The sequence below is a fragment of the Rhynchophorus ferrugineus genome, unplaced genomic scaffold (genome assembly GCF_030347505.1).
Source record: "Rhynchophorus ferrugineus isolate W39M unplaced genomic scaffold, kcgeb_rfMv2 rfM9, whole genome shotgun sequence".
Classification (NCBI taxonomy): Eukaryota; Metazoa; Arthropoda; class Insecta; order Coleoptera; family Curculionidae; genus Rhynchophorus; species Rhynchophorus ferrugineus.
Genome location: NW_027472588.1, coordinates 2,728,580 through 2,751,969, shown reverse-complemented (window position 1 = coordinate 2,751,969; position 23,390 = coordinate 2,728,580). Strand labels below are relative to the sequence as shown.

Sequence of the window (23,390 nt, the reverse complement as noted above, 5' to 3'; positions counted from 1 at the left end):
ACTGTGAAAAAAATGGATAAAAGGAATTTCGCGTGTTGATAAAATACTGCTTTTTGAAGGGAAAAAATACGGTTGAATCAAAAATTTGGTTTCATGCCGAGTTTCCGGACACTTCCCAGGAAAATCAACCATCAAGGATTGGTATGCTAAGTTTAGACGTACTGAAATGAGCACCGAAGACCACAACGCCAGGCACTCTAAAGATATCAACTGAATATGTACATCATATCATTCACGCGCAAAGTGGGTGCCGCGCGAGCTCACTATTGACCAAAAACAACGACGAGTTGATGATTCGGAGCAGTGTTTGAAGATGATCAAGCGTAATACACCCGAGTTTTTGCGTCGATATGTGACAATGGATGAAACATGGCTCCATCATTTCATTCCGAAATCCAATCGACAGTCATCCGACTGGATTGCATACGATGAACCCGCTCCAAAGCCTGGAAAAACGCAACAGTCGGCTGGCAAGGTTATGGTGTCTGTATCAATCTTTATCGACCATTTTTAAATACAATAATAATATTATTTATCGTTGAAATTTCAATGAAAATATTCAAAAGGCCTGAAGAAACACCGAGAGACCTAGCGACTGAAACAGTCGATAGTAAAGAGTAATTAATTACTAAGAGTCGATAGTTTCCAAAACTAGTCAGAACACACTTGGAACCAGCCGGTTTCATTCAAAGATTTCCAAACAATACCTGTATTTTTCTAATCTAGCCATCCAAAAAAAAAACAACAACAACAGATTTTCTAACAAACGAGAATATTCAAGGAAAACTGATGCTGATTAAATGCTAATTAATGTTTCTACATCGGTTAATTGCTATATCTCTCCTTGTTGGATCGACGTTTTACCTTCTCAATACGTATGCACATCTTGTTCGTTCATATAAACAAATAACACATGATTTTAAAACTTTAAACGATTACTGATATTCCCCACAATGTTTATCATTACAGTTATAATGAAATTTCATGAATAACATTTCGCAATTATTCAAAGAAAACTGTCAATTCTTCTGAAGTCGAATTCCTCATATCATAAAATATGTTTAACACAAAAAGCAACAAATTAGATTTGTTTTGTTTGTAATTTAATTTTGTGTATATGTTACAAAATTATATTATTATTTTTGTATAATTTAGGCTCGGCATCGACTTCAAACTGATTAGTTGGTAGTAGTTAAAACAATATTGAAAATAGATAAATAGATTTAGGTAGGTATTAAGCTAAATCGTGTGTGTATATAGTATAATATAAAAAACGTGTAGAAGATAGGTTAAATAAGTTTTTTGTTTATTTTTATTCAGTTATTACAACGATTATTATGTACATATTTTATTTTAAAACTTTTTTTTGTGTTAAAAATCTAAATTTGATTATTTTTTACTTTTTAGTGAGTTCTTTATTTATTTTTTGAAGTCGGTTCAATGTTTGTGTTAAAAATATTCTATTTTTTTCCTTTTAGTGATAGATATTTACTCAATAAATTACGCAGTTATTTTATTAAGTATTGCAGTGGATAGTCCAAGTAAAGGTACAGCCCGTATGGGGTAAAACAGGAATAAAGAAACAATGATTGAAAATAAGGACTATTTCAGGCCCTGTGGTCCGCTACCTGGTCTAGACGATTTGAGGAATGTTCTGATCAAACTAGAACTGAAAATAAAAACTGCTGCCCTGTTGGGAATCGAATCGACGACCTCAGCATGTGAGCTCAACGTTCTAACCATTACACCATTGAAACAGTTGCGTACAATGTTTCTACGACGTCTCATATGATATGGTAAGAGCTTAAAACAAAGTAACTGACTTTTACACTGAACTACTTCCGATTTTTCGTCACATTAGTTCAGCAATAACATTATACACCAATATCTGATTATTGTAGTTGAAAAAATATGTGGAAATATTGTACGTGCCATTGATATTTGAGGTTTTCCCTGAATTCCTTCCCCCTTCTCCCATCGGATCCTAACTTGGCTCCAATGAGACCACCTCGGAAGTGCACTCTTTCGAATAAAAGAAGAATTTCGAAAATCGGACTATAACTGATGGACAAATCGGCGAAGATACATTAAAAAATATATATACTAATAATTAAAAAAAACATATATATAATATTTGTTGAATCCATTTTAAAATTGAGGAATATAGACCCAGATGTGGAAGAGCATTGTTTAACAAAAATGCAATTCTTAACATTTCTATAACTCCAAGTTAACAAGGAAAATGTAGTATAACACCAAAGAGATCAAGGTTAGTTGAATTGCTTGTACAAGCAAATGGTCTGACATCTTTTAATACTATGAACACTGTTAGAAGAAAAATAATAATTAGGTGTTGCTTGGTTTGGTCTGCGGTTGAACTTGTAGTAAAAATATAAATGCTATAGTCTATTCAAAGTTTATATGCGTCATCGAACGTCAAAACGTCGCAATGTTGCCGCATCAACTCTGACTTTGATGATATTTGCAATATAAGGATCAGAGATCATCAATAGACAAACAGAGAGTTTTGTGGCTGATAAAGAAGTATATAATAGCACAATCATAATGTTGCAACATGGAAAACTGAGATATAGTCTGCTCAAAGTTATTTTGTACATACGTCATACAAATTTGTGACATCAAAACAGTTTTAGATCAGTTTGGCTTTGGCATACAACAAATTCTAATTTAAACAAAATAATTGAACAAAAATATTATCAAATATAATTTATTTTAACATTACAGTACAGTATATCTAAAAACTACTCTAAAAAGATCTTAAAAAGGAGACAACTTAGTTGGCAGGAACACCTAAAACGCATGGATGCAGGTTATATGAATGTTTATTTCGCATATGAATATTTAAGTGCAGACATTAGACAAAAAAATGTGCACTAATAAAGAACATCAGCATTAGCCAATCCAAGCCTAAGAGCCTAAGAGTATCTCTGCTAATTCTAGTTGATTATACTAAAAGCCAACAGCAGCCAATACTAATACACACGACTCAGTCTCCCAACAAATGAGACCTTTCCAAGAAAATTGATGCTAGCTGAATATTAATTAATGTTTCTAATTAGTTAATTGTTAGTTATTTCCTTTGTACGTCGACAAACGTATATGAAATGAGAACCGAGCGATTTTCATAAAAGCTTTTCTCGTTATGATATTGTTATGTTGCTTTACTATAAAACAAATTAAAACATATTTTTATTGTGTGTAATTTACGCAGTGATTAGAAGGAAACGCCTTAGGGCTTACGTCATGTATTGCGGTAAAAAAACTGATAAATAAATGTGTTTACTTGTTTATACGTAGAGAGCAACTATTAATATTATTAGAGCAATAAGTTTGTTTTAAAGGATTTTTTTATTCGAAGCCTTATTGAGAAAAATTTCATTTAGACAACTGCTTGTAGTGGTCTGAAGCGCTCCTTATTTTCAATCATTGTTTCTTTATTCCTATTTTTTCTGATACGGCACATTTACTTGGTCTACCCATTGTAATATTAAATAAAATAACTGCGTAATTTATTGAGTAAATATCTAATACTAAAAAGAGAAAAATAAAATATTTTTAACAAAAAAATTGAACTGACTAAAAATTAAAAAATAACCAATCTTAGATATTTAGCACAAAAAAAAACATTTTAAAATAAAATATGAACATAATAATCGTTGTAATATCCAAATAAAAACGATCAAAAACCTTATTTAATCTATCTACCACACGTATTTTAAATTCTACTAAATACACACAATTTAGCTTAATACCTACCTAAACCTATTTATCTATTTACAATATTATTTTAACTACTACCAACTTGATCACTTTAAAGACGGTGCCGAGCCCAAATAAGACAAAAATAATGATATCATTTTGTGACATATTAAAAAAATTAAATTACAAACAAAACAAATCTAAATGAATATTACTGTTTGGGTTCGACATCAATTGGTTGTAGTTAAAATAATATTGTAAATAGATAAATAGGCTTAGGTAGGTATTAAGCTAAATTGTGTGTATATAGTAGAATATAAAATATATGTAGTAGATAGGTTAAATAAGATCTTTGATTATTTTCATATAGATATTACAACGATTATTATATATATATTTTATTTTAAAATGTTTTTTTTTGTATTAATAAGCTTCGTAGAGCATTCGATGACCTTCAGCCACTTTTTTTGACAGAGTCTTTGAAAAAAAGGTATCGGACTCATTGGTACAGATTGGGATATACAGCTTGCATCTCTTGCCGCGTTTTGAGGGCGTTTACTTTTAGATTATCAACGTCGCTTGTTTTTTCTTTTTATTTGTTTTGTGAGCAAAATATTTCGGGTGTTTTCCAAAGTAGAGTTCGCCATTATCTCCTGCTTCTGAGAATTCAGATGAAATTAATGCGGCTCCAGATTTATATTCTGAAATAAGTTCTCTAATTCTGAACATCGTACTATAGTGGGTATTATGTTCAAGCTGGCCAAAACGATTTTCTATTTCGAGTGTAACACTTATCTTAAAATAACCAGCAGTGCCAGAAGTGATTCTTAATTTGTTGTATTGACAATACATAGGCACAACTTTTGAAATAATGACGTAATATTCTCGTCTTCACGGGTTCGAGTAGTCACATAATATATTCCAGATCTTCTGATAGGTATAGATATTTTTATGCCCCGATTTATCAATAATTATCCTATATATCGTTGTATTACTAATCTCGACCGCCTCTGCTTTTATTATTTTTTATTATTGAAAAAGCCTTCGATAAGTTTTTTTCAATATAAAGTGTTAAAACCAATTTATTTACATGAGTGATTTCGCAAAATGTGACAAAATTAGTTGATAATTATAATCTACCTACGATATATTACCACTGTATGGAATTGGAATCTATTCGATTCTTGTATGTATTATGATCGCTTTTTCTCTTAAAAAGACATTTATTGAGAAAAGTTGTTACAACACAATATACGCAATATTTATTTATTAATAAGATATTGAGTGACCATCACTACATAGTATAAAACAAAGTCGCCTTTTCTGTCCCTATATCCCTATGTGCGCTTAAATCTTTAAAACTACGCAACGGATTTTGATGCGGTCTTTTTAAATAGATAGAGTGATTCAAGAGGAAAGTTTATATGTATAATACATGCATAATGTACTAAGGCAACATTGCTAATTTTAGAGGTTTCTAACGTGATGTCGTAAATTAACCTATTTCTTTAGGCTTATTTAGCAATTAGCAAAAACGCTGCCTAACCCTACGAGTTAGATCAAATTAATGTACTACAGTATTGTACACCATAAAAAGGTCTACAAAAAAGTCCGGGATGGTATATGTTTATCTTTTAGGGATAACCCACATTAACCATTTTTATTGTTTACTTTTTACGTGAGAAAATAGCTTATTTATGAAGCTATTTTAAGCAATACGGCATTAATCCTTATCGAATTAAGTACCTTAAATACAGTGTGCAATTAATATAGATCAATATGGTTCCTTACAGCATGTAAATTAAACAAATATTTTCGGAGATATTACAAATTTAAAATTTGCGTTTAAAAATGTGTAATGTAATAAAAATTGTATGAATTTAGATATTCCAAAGATAGCAGGAAATCTTCATAGTAAGTATAGGGGAAGAGGAATTGTTTTACTCCAAATTTAATGCGTGCAGGCCAAGGGCAGTAATGAATGAACCAAAAATACTGGATCGATTTTAATCATGTTTTCATTGAGTGACATAGGCATATATATTTTATGCCCGTGCAAAGTCGGAGCGGGCCGCTATGTTTTTATATACAACGTTCATATTTTTTTCTGTAGTGTATTCAATTTAGTATCAGCATTGCACCCGTGCGAAGCCGGGGCGGGTCGCTAGTTTGCTTATAAAACAACTGCAATTCTTCTCGGAACAGCGCTTGAATAGTTTCCATTGGTATGTTGTCCCAGTCTTGTACCAAAACACCCGACAATTGCTTCATGGATGACCGTTTGAAGGACAAAATCGCCGAAAAACGGTCGCATTTGAAGGAAAAGAAAGTGCTTCACCAAGACAATGCACCGTATCACAAGTCACTGAAATCGACGGCAAAAATCCATGAATTGCTTCCTCATCCGTCGTATTCTCTAGATATGGCCGCCAGCGACTATTTCCTGTTCTCAGATCTAAAAAGAATGCCCGCTGGGAAGAAATTTTCTTCGAATAAAGAGGTGATCGCCGAAACTGAGGCCTATTTTGAAGCAAAGGACAAATCGTACTACAAAAATGGTATCGAAAAGTTGGAGAGTCGTGCATCACCCTTGAAGGGAATTATGTTGAATAAAAAAACGAATTTTTCCAAAAAAGATGTGTATTACTATGGTAGGCCGGGGACTTTTCAACTGATCTGTTAAGTGAGAATATCAGGATGATATAATCATCCTCATTTCAATTATAAAATCAATAACATTACCGAAGTCACTGTAGTCAAAACTCGAACTCTCGTCGGTTGTTTTGCATTCGAATAACACCTTTAAATATTCGGGACATGGCCTTTTTCGAATAATTAACCTGGTATTCGGTTTGTTCATCGCGGTTTTGAAGTGGCGTTTTATTATTTATAGCGTGGCGTACCATTCGCGGCTTATCTTAATCATATTAACGTTACGCCTTCGTAGACTTCAGTGGAGTGCTCTCGAATCGAACACCAGATAATCATGTCGGTTCCTTGTTTGTTTAGACGCGATATTATTAAATATTACTTGTAAAACGAACAGTATCGCATTTCCACCGAATCAGTGGAAAAAACTGTCGATAATTTGTTATATCTATTAAAAATCACCAGAAGATATTTGCCATCGAGCCATTTTTAACTTATTAAAAAAGGATGAAATGCTGCTCTGTAAATGTGTGTCCCATCAATGCGAAAAGGTGGCGGTCCGATGGAGCCACGTCCGGAGAGCACGGCGGCTACCATAAAACGTCCCATCCAAGTGATTTTAACACTTCTTTGGAAGATTTTGCTGTATGAAACGGCCTATTGTCAATGTTTTTGACTTTGACGTTCTTTGATCAATGGCTGGCTCCACCAGATATAGAGCATAGTATTGCAACCAGAACTATTTGGCCTTGTAGTCAAATCATAGGTATGGTTTTTTCGCTTTCGATTTTCGCAGTCCATCGATATCGATAATTCATCACGCGTTACTATTCGATGCAGAAATGACTTCCTTTCATACCTTCAAAACAGCATTTCACTGAAGATTTTTCGATTTTTCATTTGCCGGTCATTTAATTGATGTGGCATCCATCTTACCATCTTTTGGATCTCTCTAATCGCATAAAATTTTCCGCCAATTGTTTTGTCCGTCATTGAATTGATGTGGCACCCATCTTACCATCTCTTCTGAATCTTTCTCATCGCTTAAACTTTTCTGTCAATTATTTTTGAGTTTGTGTTAGGTCATCATCCAATACTTCCAGAAATTCCGCATTTTCAGGACAATCGTTATCTTGAACGTTGACATTATCACATTTGAACCGTCAAAACTACCTTTCATATGTTCTTATATTTGGAGCAAACTCACCATGATTTGATTTCTTAACTTGTGTAGTTTTATGGTTAACATCAGTAGATTAAAATTACATATATGGCTAGAAAAATCTGTTTTTTCTGATTTGAGAATCTAAATTGTACATATTTTGGTAGATTTCATTGTTGGCACAAATCATATTAGTCTAAGTCACGATCATTAAGGGGGTATTCTAGTCAATTTTAATAAATTTAAATATTTGCCATTTTTACCATTTTTTGACATTTCTGTTTATTTTTAATAGTAAAAGTGCATTTTTTATGGTTTTATTTTAATGTAATAGAAAAATCTATAAAGAAGGCTTATGCTAAAACCATTTCGAAAAAAGTTGTTCCGAGAAGAACGCGTTTAACGTTTCAATTTTAGATGCCGCGTCACTAAAACAGCTATTATCTCTGAAAATAATTTAAATTTAGAAAAATCTTCTTATGAGCGTCTTCTTAAATGGTTAAACTACGGACATATGAAAAAAAGACTTTCTCTAGTTTGGAATAACCCCTTAATGGTGGGATAAAATGAATTGAATGACAAAAAATGGATCGACCGACGATAATGACGGATTTATTTTGAAACGAATACAAAACCGTTGCAGTAATGTAGAATTAATCAGTATTTTCTAACGGAAACGAGCTACCACTAAGATCCAAGCGTTTGATGATGTATGTATGCATCCTGCAAACATCTGACGCTGAATTTCTTCAATTTCGTGACGAATATTGTCTTTAAGATATTGAATCGTTTGAGGCTTATTCACATAAACTTATGATTTTAAAAGCCCCATAAGAATCTGGTGCTGTTAAATTCAGAGATCTGGCTGGCCATCTAAATCGCTACTTCACGAAGTTAGTCTTCGTGGGAAAACGTCACTCAATAATTGAATTGTTGAACGAGCTGTGTGTTCTGTGGCCTCATCTTGCTGAAACTATATCTCCGAAAATAATTTAAATTTGGAAAAAATCCCTTAAGAGCCGCTTCTTAAATGGTTAAACTAAGAAAATATGAAAAAAAGGATTTTCTCAAGTCTCGAATAACCCCTTAATGGTGGGGTAAAATGAATTTAGACGAAAAATGGATCGAACGATGATAATGACGTGGATTTATTTTGAAACGAATACAAAAACGTTGCAGTAATGTAGAGCTACCACTAAAATTCAAACGTTTGATGATGTATGGCAATTTTTGTCCGTAATAAGTTGTAAAATCTGAAAAATAACGGCGGTTTTCAATTTATATCCCTTCTTGCATATTTTTTTTGTTATTTTCTACAATTAATATGCTCTCAGAATATAATCAGTGTAATAAAATACGGTTCACTAGTGACAAAACAATATGACATCGAAATTGTTGTTTAAATTTACTACAATATTACGTCATGGATAATAACGAAATATTTACTGATATTTTAGACTCGTTGGCGTTTACGGACATCTCCGGATAGTAAAAAAAACGTTTATCTCGCACACACAGTCGCTATAGGAAAACAATTTCGAATGTCATGCATGTTTTAATAGCAGGCCTATAAATTAATGTTAAAGGATTTACGACAGATTGTGTTAACGTGTATTAAATCCTATCGGGTATATTTGTAACCAATGCCATGTTGGCAGGCCTAATTTTTCGAAAATGTCCGAATTTGCACTGAATAAATCGCATTTACGGGAAGTTTTTTTATCTAAATTAAAAAAAAAAGGCGGCTGAAGGTCATCGAATGATTTCCACATATGGGTACTGATTTTCAAGTTTTAAAAGTGGTTAAAAGTTGTGATTTTGACACCGAAACACTTGACACTTGAAAACATTAAAATTGGAAGTGTTACCCTAACCGCCGTATTCTCTAGACCTTGCTCCTTTTGATCATTGTCTGAGCTCTGAGCAGCGTTTCACTTCTTATGAGGATAACAAAAAATGGGTTAAAAGATACATCGTTCTCTCGAGATGGAATCCGTAAATTGCTTGAAAAATACGAAGAAGTAGCGGCTATCGATGGACAATATCACTACATAGTATAAAACAAAGTCGCCTTTTCTGTCCCTATATCCCTATGTGCGCTTAAATCTTTAAAACTACGCAACGGATTTTGATGCGGTCTTTTTAAATAGATAGAGTGATTCAAGAGGAAAGTTTATATGTATAATACATGCATAATATACTAAGGCAACATTGCTAATTTTAGAGGTTTCTAACGTGATGTCGTAAATTAACCTATTTCTTTAGGCTTATTTAGCAATTAGCAAAAACGCTGCCTAACCCTACGAGTTAGATCAAATTAATGTACTACAGTATTGTACACCATAACAAGGTCTACAAAAAAGTCCGCGATGGTATATGTTTATCTTTTAGTGATAACCCACATTAACCATTTTTATTGTTTACTTTTTACGTGAGAAAATGGCTTATTTACGAAGCTATTTTAAGCAATACGGCATTAATCCTTATCGAATTAAGTACCTTAAATACAGTGTGCAATTAATATAGATCAATATGGTTCCTTACAGCATGTAAATTAAACAAATATTTTCGGAGATATTACAAATTTAAAATTTGCGTTTAAAAATGTGTAATGTAATAAAAATTGTATGAATTTAGATATTCCAAAGATAGCAGGAAATCTTCATAGTAAGTATAGGGGAAAAGGAATTGTTTTACTCCAAATTTAATGCGTGCAGGCCAAGGGCAGTAATGAATGAACCAAAAATACTGGATCGATTTTAATCATGTTTTCATTGAGTGACATAGGCATATATATTTTATGCCCGTGCAAAGTCGGAGCGGGCCGCTATGTTTTTATATACAACGTTCATATTTTTCTGTAGTGTATTTAATTTAGTATCAGCATTGCACCCGTGCGAAGCCGGGGCGAGTCGCTAGTTTCGAATAAAATATATTGTACCGATTATTGCCAATAAAGCTTCAAATTTAAAAAAAAACGTTTAAATCTAATTTATACGCCTAATATTTATTGATCTTACGGATAGGGAATTCTAAGATCGATGAACACTTGATACGACTAAAATTACTTTTAGGATTTATTTATAATACACCTAAAAAAAGAAATATCGATAAATCGATAATATATATACAGCATGGGGCAAAAGTCCCGCTACCATTTTGATAGCCTATAACTTTGCTCCAAGAAAAGATAAGTAAGCTTGGTTTTCGTAAAAAAGTTTATTTAGTCTTTTCATTTTTGTTTTAGTTATGATTGAAAAATTATATCGGCTAAATGGTGACCGCTATTCGCTATGCAACTTTCGGCTGTTTTGAGGCATTTTTTATGACACTCTGCAACATCTGAGGCTGAATTTCTTCAAATTCGTGACGAATATTGTCTTCAAGATACTAATCGTTCGGGGCTTATTCACATAAATTTATGATTTTAAGAGCCCCCTAAGAAAAAGTCTGGTGCTGTTAAATCCGGAGATCTGGCTATTTCACGAAATTAGTATTCGTGGAAAAACGTCATTCAATAATTGAACTGTTGAACGAGCTGGCGCCGTCTTGCTGAAACCACATGTCAGGCCCAAGACAATTTCGAATCATGTCTTGGTACCGTTCAGCAGCAATAGTAACAGCAACACCTTGGTCATTTTCAAAAAAAAAAAATAGGTACCAGGATGTTTTCAGCATGAATACCACACCATACAGTTGTTTTAGTGGATGCAATGATGTTTCATGAATTAGTTGAGAATTTTGTGTCCCCCAAAACCGACTGTTCCGTTTATTGACGTGGCCACTGAAGAGAAAATGGGTTTCAATTTAGATGAAAAATCTTCAATTTCACCAGACAGCCTTAATCTTACGCAATCAAAATGGTAGCGGACCTTTTGCTCCACCTGTTACATCTTACATCCCTAATTGTGAAGCAATAAATAAAGTAAAATAAGTACTCTCTGGGGTTTGGATGAACGTATCGGGTCCAAAACTGCGTACCGGTAACAGTGTTACGGGAAAAATCGAATCTACTCCGAACCAGAGCGGTTCGTTTTTTGTGGCGCGGCCTATTTTTGACCTGTGCAGGTGTGTGTGTGATGATCTATTTGGCAAAACGGTGAATGGCAAGCGAGGAAGACAAACAGTACCGAGAAACGCGTGTTTTTCTTGGCACCAGCTGTGTATTTTTTGCCATACACGATGCGAGAGACTGCCTGGCTTGTTAGCTTCTGTTGTACAGAGAGAATAAACTGATAAAAAAATAAATAACTGGTCCGTTCCGTAGTTTATCAAGCTACAATTATCTATTAGACATCAATATCTTGTTTTCGTTTTTTCTTTTTGATCTAAAACAATAAATATAGTCTGAGATAACAGATAATAAGAGATAGAGTGCTGTCTCGAAGTTCGAAAACCGTGTTTATACGAAACAAGTGACGAATCAAGATCAGCTTGATGTTTCAGATCAAATATACGAAATCTATAAAAATACTAAGTAGTTTTTTCAATCGAAACATAATTTAATACAATTATTTCAGAGTAAATTGTTCGTCTGGAAAGTATCCATAAAAAGTCAAAAGATATACAGCTATTTGAGGGATGTAGAACATCCGTTCATACATTGTTGGGTAATAAAGGATTTAATTAAAGATAACCGACGAAGGCGTTTAATGGAACTTACAGAGATTGCTTTTAAAAGAATACAATTTTTAAAAACATATAACAAAATCAAGAAAGAATTATTATATCAATTTATATATGTAGGTGAGACGTGTATACTTTAGAATGGTACATTGGGCCACTCATGACAAGATAATAATAAATAAGAGACAACAAAAGTTAATGGAAAAAGGTAAACGTTGGAATAACTATCGATTAGCTTCTGTTAGTCATAACATTTATTAATAATTCATTGCAGATATATAGTTCTTCATACTAACAACAGGAAAGGTTTTATTACTGCTGCAGAATTAGTGTTTTCCTCTAAGTTTAAAGGTAACTATCATGGAGAAATGAACCGTAACTTGACTTTGCAGTGGTTGGAAAATCAGCTTAGTGGTACATGCTTAGTATAGTACACTGGTGGAGAAAATCCCAACAAGTGCATCAACAAAAGCTGCAATTAAGGAATGGCTTAAAGTACATAAAATAAGTTTCGAGGAAACCATGTTAAAAAATAAACTAGCAAATATAAATTAAATATTTAATTGCATTTTATGTAATTTACTTTTAGAAATAAGCCTGAGAAAAAACGGTTTGGTAATTGCAGCCCTTCATTCATGTTAGCTTTGTGGTACTCCCGCCGTACAGTTTTTGCCAAAATAGTATTACACAAATAAAATATTTTTAACAAAAAAATTGAACGGACGTAAAAAAAAATAAATAAAGAACTCCCTAAACGGCAAAAAATAATCAAATTTAAATTTTTAACACAAAATAAAAACGATTTAATGGGGAATATTTAAAAGACAAAACCTTTTCGAAGATTCCTGAACACGTATAACTTTTTCCATTTTTTTCACAGCTGCCATACGAAAAACCTGGGTATCAATCAACATTATCCCATAAAAGACATCACTCAATTTTTGCGTGTGTCATAATATTCTCGGAAATATTTCGAACTAAAAAAAAAACGACGGAAACAAAATTGTACACCTATCACTATTGTGTGCGTTTAATTACAACAATTTAATGGGTACTTTTACAATAATTGTTTTAATTTCGTTAGCGTATAGCGTTAACAAATAGCTATGATGTGCTAGATATTTGTTTTCAAATAGAATCGTTCTTATAGAGCTTATTGTTTGGGCTCCTATTAAATATTAGATACGGTAATTAATTATAAAGATTTCATTTTGTCGTAATTATATTATTCAAGTAATATATATAGATGTATCCTCACTGGTACACTCAATATATATTTAGAAATCAATACTTTTTTCACAAATAATCGATTTTCTCGATATTTGTTTAAGACTTTTGAATGTTAAAACTACTTTTATTCAAAATTCAACGAGTAATAATATTATTTATAATAAATTATTCGTTATAAACGATAAAAAAATTATTATTGTATTTAAAAAGGGTGCAATGGTTAAATAATTGATAAATATTAGTGTTGGGAACTATCGACTGAAATCGACTATCGACTGTTTAGTAATTGGCTACTTTTTACTATCGACAGTTTCAGTCGCTATTTTTGGTTCGAATGATTTTACTACTTTTTACCACTGACTGTTTCAGTCGACTGTTTCCGATCCGACTGCTTTTGTTACTATTTACTATCGACTGTTTTAATTGTGAATTGTTAGTTACTATATTGGGTTCTACTAGTTTCATTCGACTGATTTTTAACGTTCTGGCTCTGTCGTCCTGGCCGCGACCTTGACAAAAATGTACCCAATTTATGCAATATATATAGTTTTATGATTTTTTGGTAGTTTGCTTGTAAATAACAACATATCGTATATTAATATATCAGCATTTTGGAACGATGTTTTTCAAGATTGTTAATGTAATAGGGTAAAATGATTAAAATTATGAGTGATAAATAGTACAATAGTTTTGACTGTTTTTACGGAAGTAAGAGGTAATATTTCGATTACTCTCTGGATTTTTGTTAAAAAATATTTCCGTTCAATAATAAATAAAGCATTTACTTTATTTAAAAAAGCTCTAGTAGTTATTGTGCGATCATGTTTAATTATGTCAGGAATTAGTTTTTTTTTCTATGATTAGGTGTATGTTTAATTTTTATTTAGTATTTATGGTTATTGTACATCTTTAGTTTTTAGGTTTTGTTTAAGTTCTATTGTATTGTCTATATTTATTATAGTATATTATTTAAAAATAGTAACTAACATATTAAAATACAATAAAACATTATTCCTTTCCGTAGAAAAATTCCATTCCTTTTTACAGATCCATAGAACATTCAAATATAAAAGTAATTCTACTTCGTTTAAAATAAAATTATAAATTTCATGTTAATAGTATTCAGTAATTATTTTTTCCTTTTTCTTTTTTAAAAATTAGTACATGAAGGAATATGTATATCTGCGTATCGCTTTTGCTAACGTTGGAAAATATAAGCACATATAAAATTAAGTGTTCCAAGGAATTATCTCCGTCCTTTCCTCTCTCACAATTTATACAGGAAAAGGTTCATTCATCTTCGTCTGACATCACGAATTGAACAAAACAGTTGAACCGTGCATTTGATTGAAAATAGTAATTACTATTTTCGTCGATAGGTCTTTGACTATCGACTGTTTCCGACTGTTTTCAGTCGATAGTTCTCAACGCTAATAAATGTTGATTGAGAAGATACGATACAAATATGTAGTGGTCATTACTCCATTCCTCTTTACAATCAAGTCAAATACATAAAATATAAAAATAATTTTACATAATTCAAAATGAAACTGTTATTTTGAAGGTAATAAATTACAGTAACTATCCTTTCCTTTTCTATTCCAAACAAAGTTCGAAAACAATATGTACAAAATAATAAAAACAAAGTAGGCACATGTTGGAATGAAATATAAATAAACCAGCTGCTTTGATGATATTATGTCAATGTTTTCCGAATATTAGAATACGATTAAATATATTTCACACTGCTACTTGCCAATTTAAAATTATTTAAAATTAACTGATCTGTACAGCATTTAGAATCGAACTTAGTGCGGGAAGGATTTCGTACATCTCTGTCTGTTATCACAAGTAGAAAAATAGTCGAAATGTGCATTTTACTGAATTAGTAATTAGTATTTTCTGTCGCTAGTTTTTTTATTATTGACTAGTTCGACTGTTTTGCGACTATCGACTGTTTCGACTGTTTTCAGTCGATAGTTCCCAACGCTAATTAATATCAATATCAATATATCATCATCAATAATATAACAGGTCAAATGAAAAGTTCCCGGCCTACTATAATAAAACACATTTTTTGGCAAAATTAGTTTTTTTATTGAACATTCCCAATTCCTTTCAAGGGTGATCCAATGATAGCGACCCTCCAACTTTTCGATAAGGTTTTTGTAATACGATTTGTCCTTTGTTTCAAAATAGGCCTCAAATTCGGCGATCACCTCTTCATTCGACGAAAATTTATTCCCAGCGAGCATTCTTTTGAGATCTGAGAACAGGAAATAGTCGCTGGGGGCCAGATATGGAAAATGCGGTGGATGAGGAGCAATTCGAAACCCAATTCATGGATTTTTGTAATCATTTTCACTGACTTGTGACATGGTGCATTGTCTTGGTGAAGCAGCACTTTCTTTTTCGAACAATAACGCTATGTAATAGTCGCTGCTGATGATTCTCTCTTTTCAAGGTAGTCAATGAAAATGATTCCATGCGCATCCCAAAATACAGACGCCATAAGCTTGCCAGCCGACTGTTGCGTTTTACCGCGCTTTAGAGCGGGTTCATCATGTGCAGTCCACTCGGATGACTGTCGATTGGACGTCGGAATGAAACGATAGAGCCATGTTTCATCCATTGTCACATATCGACGCAAAAACTCGAGTTTATTACGCTTGATGCTCTTCAAACACCGCTCCGAATCATCAACTCGTCGTTGTTTTTGGTTAAAAGTGAACTCGCGAGGTACCCACTTTGCACAGAGCTTTCTCATACCCAAATATTGATGAATGATATGATGCACACGTTCAGATGATATCTTTAGAGTGTCTGCTATTTCCGATCATTTAAAATCATTTTGTGGATTTTTTAAATGTTTTCGTCGGTAATAGCCGCTTTTCGGCGTCCACTGCTTTCACCGTCTTCGGTGTTCATTTCACCACGTCTAAACTTAGCATACCAATCCCTGATGGCTGATTTTCCTGGGGCAGTGTCCGGAAACTCGGCATCAAGCCAAGTTTTTGCTTCAACTGTATTTTTCCCTTCAAAAAGCATTATTTTATCAACACGCGATCCTCTTTATCCATTTTTTTCACAATAACAAAAGTTGCTTTACTCAAAATGCTATAATTCACAAACTAATGATCCGACTGCTGTCAAATTTATACACGCTTCTTCTGGGCGTTAAGGCTAACTAAAAAACATAGAGATTTAATTCTAGTAGCGCCATCTATGGGTCAGGCCGGGGACTTTTTAAATTACCTATTAGTTGGTTTTAAAATGGTTACTGTAGGAAACCCGTGGTATTCGGGTTATAAAATTATTCTTTGGATAAACTTATGTGTTTAAAAATTGCAATCATGATTAGCTTTAATTAGTGACATTATTGACCTGTTAATCAATATCAGACTTGAAACAAGGCACGAAATACAATTACTACCAATCTGCTCGCCTGATTTCAAAATCGTACATCGCCGATAAACCAAAATCACTCTTCCCAATTTTATTTATGGCCATATCTGAGCGGGAACCGTGAATCAGTACCCAGATATATTTAGCAATCCGTCTGTAAATAATTACACTTCTACTACTTTGATTATGAACCTCTCACATCTATTATTAGAACTGATTTTAATCTGAATATACCGAAAAAACTGTTAAAATATTTTCCTACGTGCAAACAACCGCGGTAACAAATCCAATCTAGCCACTACGAGCTCGCATGATCGATATATACACTTCCAATTTTTACAGATAATTTGTAAGAAAAATATTTTTAACAAAAAATCGAACCGATTTGGAAAAATAAATAAGGAACTTACTAAAAAGTAAAAAATAATCAAACTTAGATTTTTAACACAAACAAAAACGTTTTAAAATAAAATATGTAGATAATAACTGTTGTAATAACTAAATAGAAATAAACAAAAAGTACCTGAGTTATAAAGAATTTCACGCTGAATCGAATGGTGCTATAATAGTTTCTGTACAGCCTTTAGTTTTTAAGTTATAGAATGAAAAATAAATTTTCAAAAAATTGGTGGATTTCTGTTTATGTCACATAACTCAAAAACTATTAATTCTAGACCAATTTAATATGGATTTTCGTTTGTTACATTTTAAAATACATGTATTTTGAGTATTTTGTCTTTATCCGAGAAATAAAAAAAATTACCACATTTTCCATATATATAGTCGTGAAAATTTGCGATTTTTTGCCATTTTAATTTTTTTTGCTGTCATGTCTATTCAAGTAATCGCAGATTCATGAAAAGTACGTGAGTTATAAAGAATTTCACGTTGAATCGAATGGTGCTATAGCAGTTTCTGTACAGCCTTTAGTTTTTAAGTTATAGAATGAAAAAGATATTTTCAAAAAATTGGTGGATTTCTGTTTATGTCACATATCTCTAAAACTATTAATTCTAGACAAATTTAATATGGATTTTCGTTTGTTTTACCCTAAAATACATGTATTTTGAGTATTTTGTCTTTATCCGAGAAATAAAAAAAATTACCACATTTTCCATATATATAGTCGTGAAAATTTGCGATTTTTTGCCATTTTCAGTTTTTTGCCTGTCATGTCTATTCAAGTAATCGCAGATTCATGAAAAGTACGTGAGTTATAAAGAATTTCACGTTGAATCGAATGGTGCTATAGCAGTTTCTGTACAGCCTTTAGTTTTTAAGTTATAGAATGAAAAAGATATTTTCAAAAAATGGGTGGATTTCTGTTTATGTCACATATCTCTAAAACTATTAATTCTAGACAAATTTAATATGGATTTTCGTTTGTTTCACCCTAAAATACATGTATTTTGAGTATTTCATCTATATCCGAGAAATAAAAAAAATTACCACATTTTCCATATATATAGTCGTGAAAATTTGCGATTTTTTGCCATTTTCAGTTTTTTGGCTGTCATGTCTATTCAAGTAATCGCAGATTCATGAAAAGTACGTGAGTTATAAAGAATTTCACGTTGAATCGAACGGTGCTATAGCAGTTTCTGTACAGCCTTTAGTTTTTAAGTTATAGAATGAAAAATATATTTTCAAAAAATTGGTGTATGTCGGTTTATGTCACATATCTCAAAAACTATTAATTCTAGACCAATTTAATATGGATTTTCGTTTGTTTCACCCTAAAATACATGTATTTTGAGTATTTCATCTATATCCGAGAAATAAAAAAAATTACCACATTTTCCATATATATAGTCGTGAAAATTTGCGATTTTTTGCCATTTTCAGTTTTTTGCCTGTTATGTCTATTCAAGTAATCGCACATTCATGAAAAGTACGTGAGTTATAAAGAATTTCACGTTGAATCGAATGGTGCTATAATAGTTTCTGTACAGCCTTTAGTTTTTAAGTTATAAAATGAAAAAGATATTTTCAAAAAATGGGTGGATTTCTGTTTATGTCATATATCTCAAAAACTATTAATTCTAGACCAGATTAATATGGATTTTCGTTTGTTTCACCCTAAAATACATGTATTTTGAGTATTTCATCTATATCCGAGAAATAAAAAAAATTACCACATTTTCCATATATATAGTCGTGAAAATTTGCGATTTTTTGCCATTTTCAGTTTTTTGGCTGTCATGTCTATTCAAGTAATCGCAGATTCATGAAAAGTACGTGAGTTATAAAGAATTTCACGTTGAATCGAACGGTGCTATAGCAGTTTCTGTACAGCCTTTAGTTTTTAAGTTATAGAATGAAAAATATATTTTCAAAAAATTGGTGTATGTCGGTTTATGTCACATATCTCAAAAACTATTAATTCTAGACCAATTTAATATGGATTTTCGTTTGTTTCACCCTAAAATACATGTATTTTGAGTATTTCATCTATATCCGAGAAATAAAAAAAATTACCACATTTTCCATATATATAGTCGTGAAAATTTTCGATTTTTTGCCATTTTCAGTTTTTTGCCTGTTATGTCTATTCAAGTAATCGCAGATTCATGAAAAGTACGTGAGTTATAAAGAATTTCACGTTGAATCGAATGGTGCTATAGCAGTTTCTGTACAGCCTTTAGTTTTTAAGTTATAGAATGAAAAAGATATTTTCAAAAAATGGGTGGATTTCTGTTTATGTCACATATCTCAAAAACTATTAATTCTAGATCAATTTAATATGGATTTTCGTTTGTTTCACCCTAAAATACATGTATTTTGAGTATTTCATCTATATCCGAGAAATAAAAAAAATTACCACATTTTCCATATATATAGTCGTGAAAATTTGCGATTTTTTGCCATTTTCAGTTTTTTGGCTGTCATGTCTATTCAAGTAATCGCAGATTCATGAAAAGTACGTGAGTTATAAAGAATTTCACGTTGAATCGAATGGTGCTATAGCAGTTTCTGTACAGCCTTTAGTTTTTAAGTTATAGAATGAAAAATATATTTTCAAAAAATTGGTGTATGTCGGTTTATGTCACATATCTCAAAAACTATTAATTCTAGATCAATTTAATATGGATTTTCGTTTGTTTCACCCTAAAATACATGTATTTTGAGTATTTCATCTATATCCGAGAAATAAAAAAAATTACCACATTTTCCATATATATAGTCGTGAAAATTTGCGATTTTTTGCCATTTTCAGTTTTTTGGCTGTCATGTCTATTCAAGTAATCGCAGATTCATGAAAAGTACGTGAGTTATAAAGAATTTCACGTTGAATCGAATGGTGCTATAGCAGTTTCTGTACAGCCTTTAGTTTTTAAGTTATAGAATGAAAAAGATATTTTCAAAAAATGGGTGGATTTCTGTTTATGTCATATATCTCAAAAACTATTAATTCTAGACAAATTTAATATGGATTTTCGTTTGTTTCACCCTAAAATACATGTATTTTGAGTATTTCATCTTTATCCGAGAAATAAAAAAAAATTACCACATTTTCCATATATATAGTCGTGAAAATATGCGATTTTTTGCCATTTTCAGTTTTTTGGCTGTCATGCCTATTCAAGTAATCGCAGATTCATGAAAAGTACGTGAGTTATAAAGAATTTCACGTTGAATCGAATGGTGCTATAGCAGTTTCTGTACAGCCTTTAGTTTTTAAGTTATAAAATGAAAAAGATATTTTCAAAAAATGGGTGGATTTCTGTTTATGTCATATATCTCAAAAACTATTAATTCTAGACAAATTTAATATGGATTTTCGTTTGTTTCACCCTAAAATACATGTATTTTGAGTATTTCATCTATATCCGAGAAATAAAAAAAATTACCACATTTTCCATATATATAGACGTGAAAATTTGCGATTTTTTGCCATTTTCAGTTTTTTGGCTGTCATGTCTATTCAAGTAATCGCAGATTCATGAAAAGTACGTGAGTTATAAAGAATTTCACGTTGAATCGAATGGTGCTATAGCAGTTTCTGTACAGCCTTTAGTTTTTAAGTTATAAAATGAAAAAGATATTTTCAAAAAATGGGTGGATTTCTGTTTATGTCATATATCTCAAAAACTATTAATTCTAGACCAATTTAATATGGATTTTCGTTTGTTTCACCCTAAAATACATGTATTTTGAGTATTTCATCTATATCCGAGAAATAAAAAAAATTACCACATTTTCCATATATATAGACGTGAAAATTTGCGATTTTTTGCCATTTTCAGTTTTTTGGCTGTCATGTCTATTCAAGTAATCGCAGATTCATGAAAAGTACGTGAGTTATAAAGAATTTCACGTTGAATCGAATGGTGCTATAGCAGTTTCTGTACAGCCTTTAGTTTTTAAGTTATAGAATGAAAAAGATATTTTCAAAAAATGGGTGGATTTCTGTTTATGTCATATATCTCAAAAACTATTAATTCTAGACCAGTTTAATATGGATTTTCGTTTGTTTTACCCTAAAATACATGTATTTTGAGTATTTCATCTATATCCGAGAAATAAAAAAAATTACCACATTTTCCATATATATAGTAGTGAAAATTTGCGATTTTTTGCCATTTTCAGTTTTTTGGCTGTCATGTCTATTCAAGTAATCGCAGATTCATGAAAAGTACGTGAGTTATAAAGAATTTCACGTTGAATCGAATGGTGCTATAGCAGTTTCTGTACAGACTTTAGTTTTTAAGTTATAGAATGAAAAAGATATTTTCAAAAAATGGGTGGATTTCTGTTTATGTCACATATCTCAAAAACTATTAATTCTAGACCAATTTAATATGGATTTTCGTTTGTTTCACCCTAAAATACATGTATTTTGAGCATTTTATCTTTATCGGAGAAATAAAAATGATTTTTTGCCTTTTTCAAAGTTCTAGAGCAATCTCATATGGATTTTCTCACACGAAAATTATTTTACTGATACATACACTATATACAAGTATAAATAACAGGCGCTATATTAAAATTAGGTCGCGAAGAAAAACCTTTACAAAAAATCTATTTATCCTCATTTTCCTAGAGCTTCATTACTCACACGCCAACACCTTTTAATTATTAATTAAGAACATTTCAAGGTATATTACTTAACATACACGACACAATATCAATCAGACTTTAAATCCCTACGAAAAAACTGATGTTATTGATCATTTTCCATAAAAAAATTAGGACTAGTCGATATATTAAAATTAATCTATAACAATACATACAAGGAAAAGTTCTCGAAGTGTTTCAAAGCCTCGGTCATTAGAACTGTACATTTTTTTAGCTACGATACAACCAACAATATTAAAATTATGCCGTCATAATGTGTCACTGATCACAAATGATCTTATTTCTCATAACCACATTACAGCTTCAATGCTCTTTCATTAACACTATTGAAACGTTTTTATATGTATAATTTACAATTTTCGAAAAACAAACAAGTTTATGTTAAAAAAGCAACAAGTGGGGAACGTTATAAACACAACGTCGTATATATCCACGACACCATTTTCAAAACGAGCTCCCGAAAATATATATAAAAACGTACGGATTTTCACCGTGCTTTTCCCGCGACAACCCTCACATTCCCCGGTCAACAACCCCCGATGTAGGGAAAATAAGTTCGAAACATTATAGGAGCATCCATTACATTTATATCTCGCCCAGTGTTTACCGAATAAATATTGACGGATTTTATTTACACAATGATAGTTTGCAAAATTTTTTAATATAGCTGAAAAATGTTAACGAGGAAAAGACAGCGACATTAAAAGCGAACATCTCGCGCGAACCAACGGTCAGCTGTTCCCGCAGCCCACTTTTTTTGTGCGGGTTCCGTTTTGAGGTTACCTGGTTATAAACAGATCGTTTGTTGTCAGCAAAGCGCCGGGGCACGGTACATAATCCTAAGGGACGCGGGGACAAAGACACAATCGACAAGGCACTAGATTATTTCCGATGAACACTGTACACACTGACACGAAAAACAGCCACAACCCCTCGTATAACGGCGACAGCGACGAAAACACCACGCCACGAGCTTCACTGGCGGGATAGAGCGCGGACGAATCGATACGAGACGTAAATTTTTAACTCTATTCTAGGTACTGTACTATTAAAAAAAATCGTGTGGAGAATTGTGGGAACGGGAATGTTGCGCGCTTTGTCCGACGACGGCGCTGACGTCCGACCGAACAGCTGATAGTCGACGGGATCGCCCGTCTGGCCAACCCAACGGCACGAAAGTCTCTGCGCCGTTGGCGCGTTCGAATATCAGATTAATCCTCACTCGCCAGTTTGATTTTCGTTATAAACGAGATAAAGAGATTAGTCGCCCGTTGTAGTAGATTCGCCTCGGGATTTTTACTACACGCGTAATCGGAAATTTACGTTGGAATCGGAGGATTTTGTTTAATTCAAGAAAGGCGGCGTTCCAAAATCAACTGACGTTTCACAGAAAATAGATTCAATTATCGAATGACGCTTCACAACCAATTATATATTAAAAATATTGTTTAACTTGTAAATAAATATAATTACTTTCCAGATATAACAATAAAGATAATTGTACCAAAAATTTGGTATT

At 32.1% G+C, this 23,390-nt stretch overlaps 1 protein-coding gene across 1 annotated transcript in view; it reads right to left on the bottom strand.

The window, feature by feature from the left end:
* SNF4Agamma (SNF4/AMP-activated protein kinase gamma subunit) overlaps nt 1-23,072 on the bottom strand; it is a 167,229-nt gene extending 144,157 nt beyond the window's left edge. The window contains exon 1 of the mRNA XM_076414122.1: nt 22,655-23,072. The gene's annotated coding sequence lies outside the window, so the exon portion shown is untranslated. The remainder of the gene's footprint in view (nt 1-22,654) is intronic.
* Between the last annotated feature and the right edge of the window lie 318 nt (nt 23,073-23,390).